The following is an 8,449-nucleotide window of genomic DNA, read 5'->3' as shown; positions in this document are numbered from 1 at the left end:
TTAGCCTTAAGCTCTGGCTGCTAATGCAGGTAATCTTGGGGATGGAATTTGGGAAATCCCATTAAACAATTCCCATTTGCAGCAACATGAAGGGCTTGGATGGATGTGTTAGTGTGGAGCTGACATGTCTTAGGCATTTCTCAGCCTCCTGTTGGCTTTCTCTTCTGATCCCCTGAGCTGGGGGTACTTAGCGCTGCCTGAACAGAGCAAAGCTGCATCGGAGGGAGCTGGGGCGATAAACCACTTGTGATTACCACTGAAAAGTGCTGGTACTGTGGGATCTACAGCCCAAAACCCAGTTGCCCTACTTCACTGGAGGTTCAAAATATTTATCCCCAGCCGCTCCGGAAGCCTGTCCTCCTCCCGCAGCTCTGCAGAGAGGTGTTGCTTGTGCGGCAGAGCTGTGGCGTCTGTGCAGACCCGCACCCCAGGTAACCTGCTTCCCGTGACCGCAGCGGTCCCGCTTTCTATGCATGGGGCGTCTTCTTTTTTTTTTTTTTTGGTGGTGTTGCTTGGGGCTACGTGATGCCGAGCACCGGCTCTGATGTCACGTGCGTGCAGAGGTTCGTGGTTGTTCTGTTCCCCTCTCCCTTTCTCACGCTCCCCCAGGTCTTGCTCCTGCTTTGCGGCATGGCCTCGCAGCTCGCTGCATTGCCCCCTTCGGTGTGTTCGCCCTTCCTTGAGAGCAAAGCATCAGTCTGGCCTGTGGTGCCAGGCTGGGAAAGTCATGCTGAGCAATAAAAAGTCAATCCTGCCCTGTGTTAAGGAGAGTCCCTGTCTGGATTTCTAATTTCTACCTCCCCTTTGGCTCCCCTGCCTGCAGCTTTGCCCGGCAGCACGGCCCTGGGGCGCACAGTGCTCCGTATCTCCAGGTTTTAGCTGTTGTATGACACCTTAGACGCTTTCTTGGTGGGTTTGCTGTTGCAGGCAAAGTACTAGACACAAAATTGATGACCAGAGGCTGCTTATTACAGGAAGATGGCAGTGCAGTTTCCCTTGTTTCTGCCTCTCCTGGATGTTTTTTTTTCCTCACCCCCAGCTTGGATGATGCTCCATCCTGCAGTTGCAGTATGTTTTTGAGCTCTTTTCTAAGCTGGAGACCTTTCCCCTCTGACCACAGACATTTCTTTCTGCTGCATTCTGGTATGCTGTGTCCATGGTCAGCAGCCTGACAGATGGAGCAGCAGCAGAAGTGACCGTACAGACGTGCAGTTGTTAGGTGAGACTTAACTTTCATACTGTCTTACAGTCTGCTGCTTAGGGATGCTCTCTGTGCCCTGGCTGTGGACCATATGATGACCACTGCTGTGCCTTCCCACAGAGCCATTTTCTTTCGTGAATGTGTATTGTGAATTAATTTGGACTTCTTTCCACAAAGAAGTGTCTCATGATCTAAGTCCATGGCTGGGCTCATCCAGCCCAGCTCTGCGTAGCCACGAGCTGGGTGACTGCATTGGAGCTAATCACCTTGCATTTAGTGGAGAGGGACAGGCATGTCCTGGCAGGACACAAGTGACCATCTTGGATACCCCTCAGCTCGAGCTGAGCAGCCCCAGGTAAGTAGTTCACAAAGACGTGTCTGAATTTAGCTGTCGGCAGTTTGGTGAGATGAATCACATCTCATGTTTTGATTTCTTGGGCTGGGCTGAGTCCCCCTTCCTGCACTGCTTCAGAGAACCCCACTGGCCCCCAGCCCCACCAGACCTGCTGTGCCCGCCGTGGGACTGCCCGGCCAGCACCCAGAGAGGAGCAGGCAGCCAAACCTGGACGTAAAACCGGGGTACTACTTTGCCCCTTTTGTGTTACCTTCTGTAGGTGCTGTTTGATATTAAAGGGACTCTGAAACTGCTTCTGCACGTTAGGTGCTTTCCCTGCTCTGTGGTGGGAGTCTCTCATTCAGCCCGGTTCTCAGACACAGTGAGAACAAGGAGCCATCTCTGCGTCTTAGTAAGCTTTCCAGTTCTCACATTTTCTGGTGTAAATGAGGCTTTGCAGTTCAGCAAGACAACAACATTGCCCTGCCACTTGAGGAAGACTCAAGTCCTGTAGTCCTGCTGTGCACTGAAGATCTTTATCTCAAGGGGGCTGCCAGGCTGGTACCTCTCTTCCCGAGACAGCATTTACCACTAATAAATCAGATCTTTGTTTCTTAGTGTTAGCATATAGGGATGACCTGCAGCATTCCTGTAGTGAACTAATGCCCTTAGCGTGGTTATCCTGTAGGCACAGATGCTGTTATTCCAGAAGCAGGTTTTCTCGTGCCATGAGTTTTATCTTCCGCTTTAAGATGAAATCACTGTCTAAACCTCTTTCGCATTTCACTTCCAAACACTGCAGTTTGCTCAGAATCCTGCGTTACGTGCGAATCCCACAGCAATTTTAAGGTTGCCAGTTCATATAATGGCTTGTTGCTCATCTATTACATTAAGACTTTCTACGTGTGCTGCTCCAGCCGTCCTAGAGTAGGGGGCTAATTGCTGTGAAAATCTTCCTTCCAGAGCAGTTCAAGAAATAGGTTTCGTCAGTTGCTGGTGGGATCTCCCAGCAGACAGTCCCATCCCTCCCAGCAGAGATGCATCCCTGTAGCTAGACATTTCAAATTTGGAGTTTGCCAGTGATGAGCAGGGTGGCTCATTCCTGGCTGTAGTTTCGCATATCAATGTGATTGCTGAACCTCCCAGACACACCCTACGTGTCCAGGAGGCCAAATGGTTTCCTGTGTTGCTTGTTCAAACCAATGCCCAGTTGGCCTTTTGGTGGTTTTGGTCTTCTGAAAAACCACCTTGGTCTCGATGTCTTTATCACAACTGTACCACTCAGTGCTTTTCCGTCTGGATGACTTCTCCTTGGCACGTGTTGCTTCCTGCACACTTGTATTGTGGATCCTCACCACCAAACACCTGAATCTGTACTGCTCCTTGGAGCTGTTTCTGCTCTGGTTCATTCATTGGTACCCTGATGGCAGCAAATATTCACAGCATTGGCCCCAGTTGCATTTGTTCACCCCTTAGCCTGCCTTTCCAGCCCCGTGCTGGGTGATCCCGTCCTGTTGCCCCTTCCCAACAGCCTGTGCAATTTCTTTACCCCCTAAATCCTGCTCTGGATGTGCCTTGCTCAGACCCGTCACTGAGGTCTTCATGTCCCACCTTGGAGTAGAGCATGAATGAGATGTCCACGTGCCCTTATGCCTCTCCTGTGCCCACTGTCAAACTAGATGGTACAAGGTGATTGAGCTGGGCTTGCACAGACAGTATTAAATTACAGCTTTTTGTTTCAGATTCTCCTTTACGTCCTGGAAGAAGATGCTTAATTTCTGGTGTCCTCTTCCTTTCCTCCCTCCACACCCCAAGAGAAGGAGGAAGATAACAGGGGGGGAAAACATCTCTTTTCCTGTTTTTCTTTGCCTGTTGGTTGTATTTTGCTATGTGTAAGTACAGCATCCTGGGGACCTTGCTGTGGTTCATGTTTGTAATCTGTCCTGTTCCAAGTAATTTGGCTCCTCACTTTATAGACGAGAAAAGGGGGCAGACCCGCAGGGTGCCCAGGCACTGTTACGACTGACTTCTCAAGAAATCAGACCTAATGACAAATTTTTCAGTCCTATCCCTTGCTCTCAAGCCTGTACCACTACCTGGCAGTGGTAGTGGTGATGATCTTGGCAAGCCAACACGGCTTGGGTGGGTGAGTAGGTGTATGGGTGGATTTGCAGAGATGTGGGTGCTGACATCTAGAGCAGGTTTCTCTTCTGTTTGCCCTCCGTGGTCTCACTGGTGGTTGGTTTTGGTCAGTTCATCCAAGGCCAGGATTCAGTAAGGACTTCGTCTGGGTTTTGCCAGCTGGGTTTTAGAAAAGATTCTCCATGTTGCTTCTCTGCTGCCTGTTCCTCTGTTGGTTCAGAGAGCAGAGACTCCCTGGAGGTGAGGTTTTGCAGTCCAAGAAGCGAAGGTCACTCATGGTCCCTGCCATGGCTCAGTGTGCTCTTACTCCTCGGGCTAAGAGCAACTTTTGTCCTTGCTCAGTGGGACAGGAACCCAAGGCCCTATAAGGAAGTCGCGTGGTGCTGGGGTGTTTGGATGGTACGTGCTCCTTTGCGAGCACCCTGAAAGGATGTTTGTCAAACCAGTTGCCTCCTGGATCTTTTGATACACTGCCTTTGTGTGGTTTGAACGAACATCTTATCACCTTCATCTCCCTGCTCTTTGCAGAGCACTTACTTGAGTAGTAAACACATGAAGGCTGAAGTTTGAATCTTAAAAATTGCAGGTTCCTCCCCTTGTTGCCCCGATTTCTACAAAGACTTCCTCCAGCTGCTCCCTCTCTCGGCTCTGAGTTTCTATCTTTGGCTCCTGTATGGGGTGTAGAGGAGGCAGTAAAATCTTGCAAGCTAAGGATAGTTAAAACCCAAGATTTCTTCTGTAATCTAAGAAAAACAGACACTTTCATTGGAGGAGCAGGTACCGTGCGTACACTTGCTCCACTGTGTGTCACAGCTGCGTATCCAGCTCCTCCGCTGCAATGGGGATGCATCTGCCAAAGCTCCCATGCTGCCTGCTTCCCATTTTGAGGATGAAATCGAGGAGACAGAAAGCTGAGGTGTAGCTCAGGGGAGATTATGACCTTGCTGGGGTGCTTGTATGAGGATCTTGCCCTGAAAAAAGCTCTGGTTAGAATCCACTTGCTTTAATTCCCAATTAAGTGGTTTTCCTTCCGTTGCAGCATCAGCCCAAGCTCCTTTTTTCTTTAGCCACATCAGGCTTCTGCCCTTTCTGCCCTAAGCCCTACTGCAGCAGCAAGCCAAGTGCTGAGCCACCTCCTCCCACTAACCCGTGAGTTAGCATCTCTGTGAGGCAGTCCGTGTCCCTCCACCCGTTGCGATTGCCAGAAAACCTGGGCAGCGTGTTCACAAGCTGATCCCGTGGGCGAAGGGGCTTGTTTTTCCTCTCCCGTTTCCTGCCTGGGATGCTCAGCCAGCAGCCTCAGAACAATCGGGGCAGGAAAGGGCGTTATCCTGCTGTGAAGGTACCCGTGGGCTTTCTCCTGTGCTGGTGGAGTGGTGCCTTGCTTCCCTGCTGCAGGGTCCCCTCTGGGAAGGTAGAGGACTTTCAGCTAGGTCCTTTCGTGCCCACGGGCATCTCGAGGAGATGCTACTGGGATTTGCTATTGTGGAAGGGGAAATCTCAGCTTATTACATGGCTGCCTGGGTTTCCTCTATCAGGAGGGGTGGCTTAGAGCAGCGCAGGATGCTGGCTGGGGTGGTGCCTCCCCAGGGCACCGTGATGGAGCCGTCTGGGGTGGGTGGGCAGGGATTTGCCCTGTTGGTTGGATTGGAGGTGGCTGGTGTCCTGGGAGGGGGTGGTCTAATTCCCTTCACTACTTTATTTGGGAACACCAACTTTGGACTTGATCTTTGAGGTCTTTCCCTCTGTTCCCATCCAATGGTGGTTGTCTGGGCTCTGCCACAACAGGAGGAGATCAGAGAAGTCCTTTGGATGTTGAAGATAGGACTCGTGTGAACCTTAATACAAGGAAAGTGCACCTCCTTGCAGAAAAGCCCGTGTGACCCCTGATCTGGCTTCTCATGTGCCTTGTCCCGACCACGTGGAACTGCTAATGGCCTCAGTCATCTCCTTGACTTGGCTGCTGTGTGCAGAAGGACCTTCTGCTCCTGGGGCAGCGTCATCCTGGGCATGAAGGAGTTGAGGTGTTCTCCTTTGTTCTGATACTGAGCAGGAGAAAAGCCGTGAAAGGGAAAGGTCCCAGGGCGGTGAAGGCAAGTGAGGGAACCACAGTCTGTCCCAGCTGAGTGGAAAGCCCCTGTCGTGGAGCTGTGACACCCTCAGGGCTCCCTGTGGCCTCAGGCTTCACAGCCCAGCAGGGAAATACATTCTTTTTTGTGGGTGGTGGTTTTTTTCACATTCTTTGAAAACTTTGGGATTTTTGCAAACTTTGTTCCTCAAAGCAGGACAACAAGTGAAAATCTAAAAACGACTATCAGCAAATTCCTGCTTTCCACCAAGGGACAGATGTTTCCCTGTTTGATGTTAGTTAACAGGAACATTGTAATTTATCTGTCCACCTTTTTAACTGTGACAAACAGAGATGAATGAAGACTTCTAACTAAGGAATCTTGGATGGAAATTCTCCAAAGATCTTGCATCCATGCAAGGTGGTGGGACAATGTCATATATACTCTTAAGATGCATGCCAAAGCTCAGTTTGGAATGTTATGCCTTTTCTCACTCACTTTAGCCATTATTTTTTTTTGTCTTGTTAGAAAATTATCAGGTGCCTTCTGGGCAATCAGGCCTTTGAGGGGGTAGGTTCAACTTTGCCCCGTGCCCATGACGTTGCTAATTGTGGGCCATTTGTCGAAAACAGGGTAAAACCTTGAGGCAAATTGGTTTCCCTCAGGACATGAGATTCTTAAAACCAGAGGGCTTAAATGTTGTCAGTGCTGTGGCTGAGAGTGCCAAAACATTACTGGCATGACGTATCGTTAACGAGAGCAAGCCTTGCTTTCTGCCTGCCTCGTCCTGGAGCTGTTTGTGAGCCAGCCGCCTCCCTGCGCCCTGATCGGTGCGGTTTTGGTTCCCGGGTTCCTGGTTCCCCTCTTGGTCTCTGTCAGTTCCTCTTGCCATCGCTGTTGGGGCGGTCTGCAGATGCAGCCTGCTGATGGCGGGCTGCTGTCCTGCGTGGGAGAGACAGAGAGGAAGGTGTTTCTTGGGACATGCAACGGTACACGTTTATCTGGGTCGGTCAGCTACACGTATGGACCAGAGCGGTGTGAGGCGATGGAGACTCTAGGTGAGATCTAGCTATCTTCTTGCAAGAAGTCCAGTCCTTTCTGATTGTGCTGATACTGCAGGTGGCAGGAGGATGGCATGGAGGGTGAGGAACATGCCTGGAGAGCTGGAGACTTGCCTTCTGCTCCCAGCTGTGCCACAAGTCGCGGTGGGACAGCAGAAAAATTGCTTAACTTTTCCAAGCGTTGGCTTCTTTGCCTCTTAGATGGTGACTGTATGGCTTGCATGGTGTTTGGAGGCTGCTTTTAAGGTGTAAAGTTACTGGAGAAGGGAAACCAATCTCATCTTAGAGAACATCCGGGCTTTAAGTCCCATAGCTTGATTTTGTAGGGCTGGGGTCCAATGCATGAGTGAGGTGTGGTGGGATAAAGCCCTTCTGCTTGCTTTGCTCAGCTCTTGCTAAGACTGTGCAGAGCAGGAGTGGCAGTCGATCTGGCCACACTTTTCCGTACACAATATGTTGTCTGAAGAGGGGTAGTTAATGCCTTGTCCAAGGGTGATACTCGGTCATTGCCTGAGGATGTTCATCACAACTCTTGTGGTGTCCCCTCTGTTCCTGCCTCCTAGGAGCAATATCTCTAGATGCTTCACATAGGGGCTGAACAGATGTGTGGGCACCATGTTGCGTTGCCTGCAGAGCTGCTGTCAGGACATTTGTGACAGTCCGATGTCGGAAGGTCTCTTGTTATCCTCCCTGCTGTTTTTTCTCAACTGGTCCATCAAAACCCTTCTCTCTTCCCTGGGTGGTGGTTGTGCTCTCTTGAAAGTGTTATCGACACCTGGGGAGAAGGCAAGGAAACCCACATCTTTTGCAACATGTTGCTCTGCTTGGAAATGAGCAGAGCAGCAGCCAGCCTCGGTGACGAGGGTGTCCCTGAAGGGTGCCGGGGCATGACCGCTCGCAGCGTTTGCTCCGGGTGTGTTGTGAAACATGACCGCAGGCAGTTCACTGCACAGCGACTGCACCGTCCCTTCCACCTGCTCCAAATACCTTGCACCTTGCGGTTTTGCCAAAGCAGCTCTTGGTTTAGCCGCTCTGCTACTGGGAGTCCAGCTGGAGGGAGATGATGAAGGGACAGATTTTTTTTTTCAGAGTTGCTCGACACCCTCATAAACCATTGTATTGATTAAAACCCTTGACCTCAACACTTGCTTTTTCTAGTGCTCTTGAGATGCTTAACAGAGCTCCTTGGAAAGTCTGATTATGTCCTCCAGAACTGTCCCTGCCTTGTCATTTTCCTCAGTGTGGGTGGGAAGGAAGGGAGAGTTTGGGGAATAAACAGTAGAGGAGGTTGACAAGTTTCTGCTCGGTCGTGGTGGACAAACAGAGTCCTCTCCCATGAAAGATGCTTCCATAAGCACTGCCTTGGGAGAGGAGGTTTAGATTCATGTGTGGTCCATAGCACACCAGGGAAAAAAAACAGAAAGACTTTGTGTTTTGTGGTTTGAAAGTTATGGTAATATCTTTGTCACATTTTGTCCTTAAATTCCCTGTCTGTTCTGTGCTGGGATATGAGAGGCATTGGGCAGGCATGGCTGGGCCGCCGTGCAGCTCGCCCTGAGTGTGCGGTGAGGAGCGCGTTCCCCTCGGAGGACCGAGCTGTGCTTTAAAACAAGCTGACGTGTGGGGAGGTGTATTTTTGTGA

This window comes from Mycteria americana, chromosome 16 (assembly GCF_035582795.1).
Source record: "Mycteria americana isolate JAX WOST 10 ecotype Jacksonville Zoo and Gardens chromosome 16, USCA_MyAme_1.0, whole genome shotgun sequence".
Classification (NCBI taxonomy): domain Eukaryota; kingdom Metazoa; phylum Chordata; class Aves; order Ciconiiformes; family Ciconiidae; genus Mycteria; species Mycteria americana.
Note: the sequence above shows the minus strand (reverse complement) of the source record.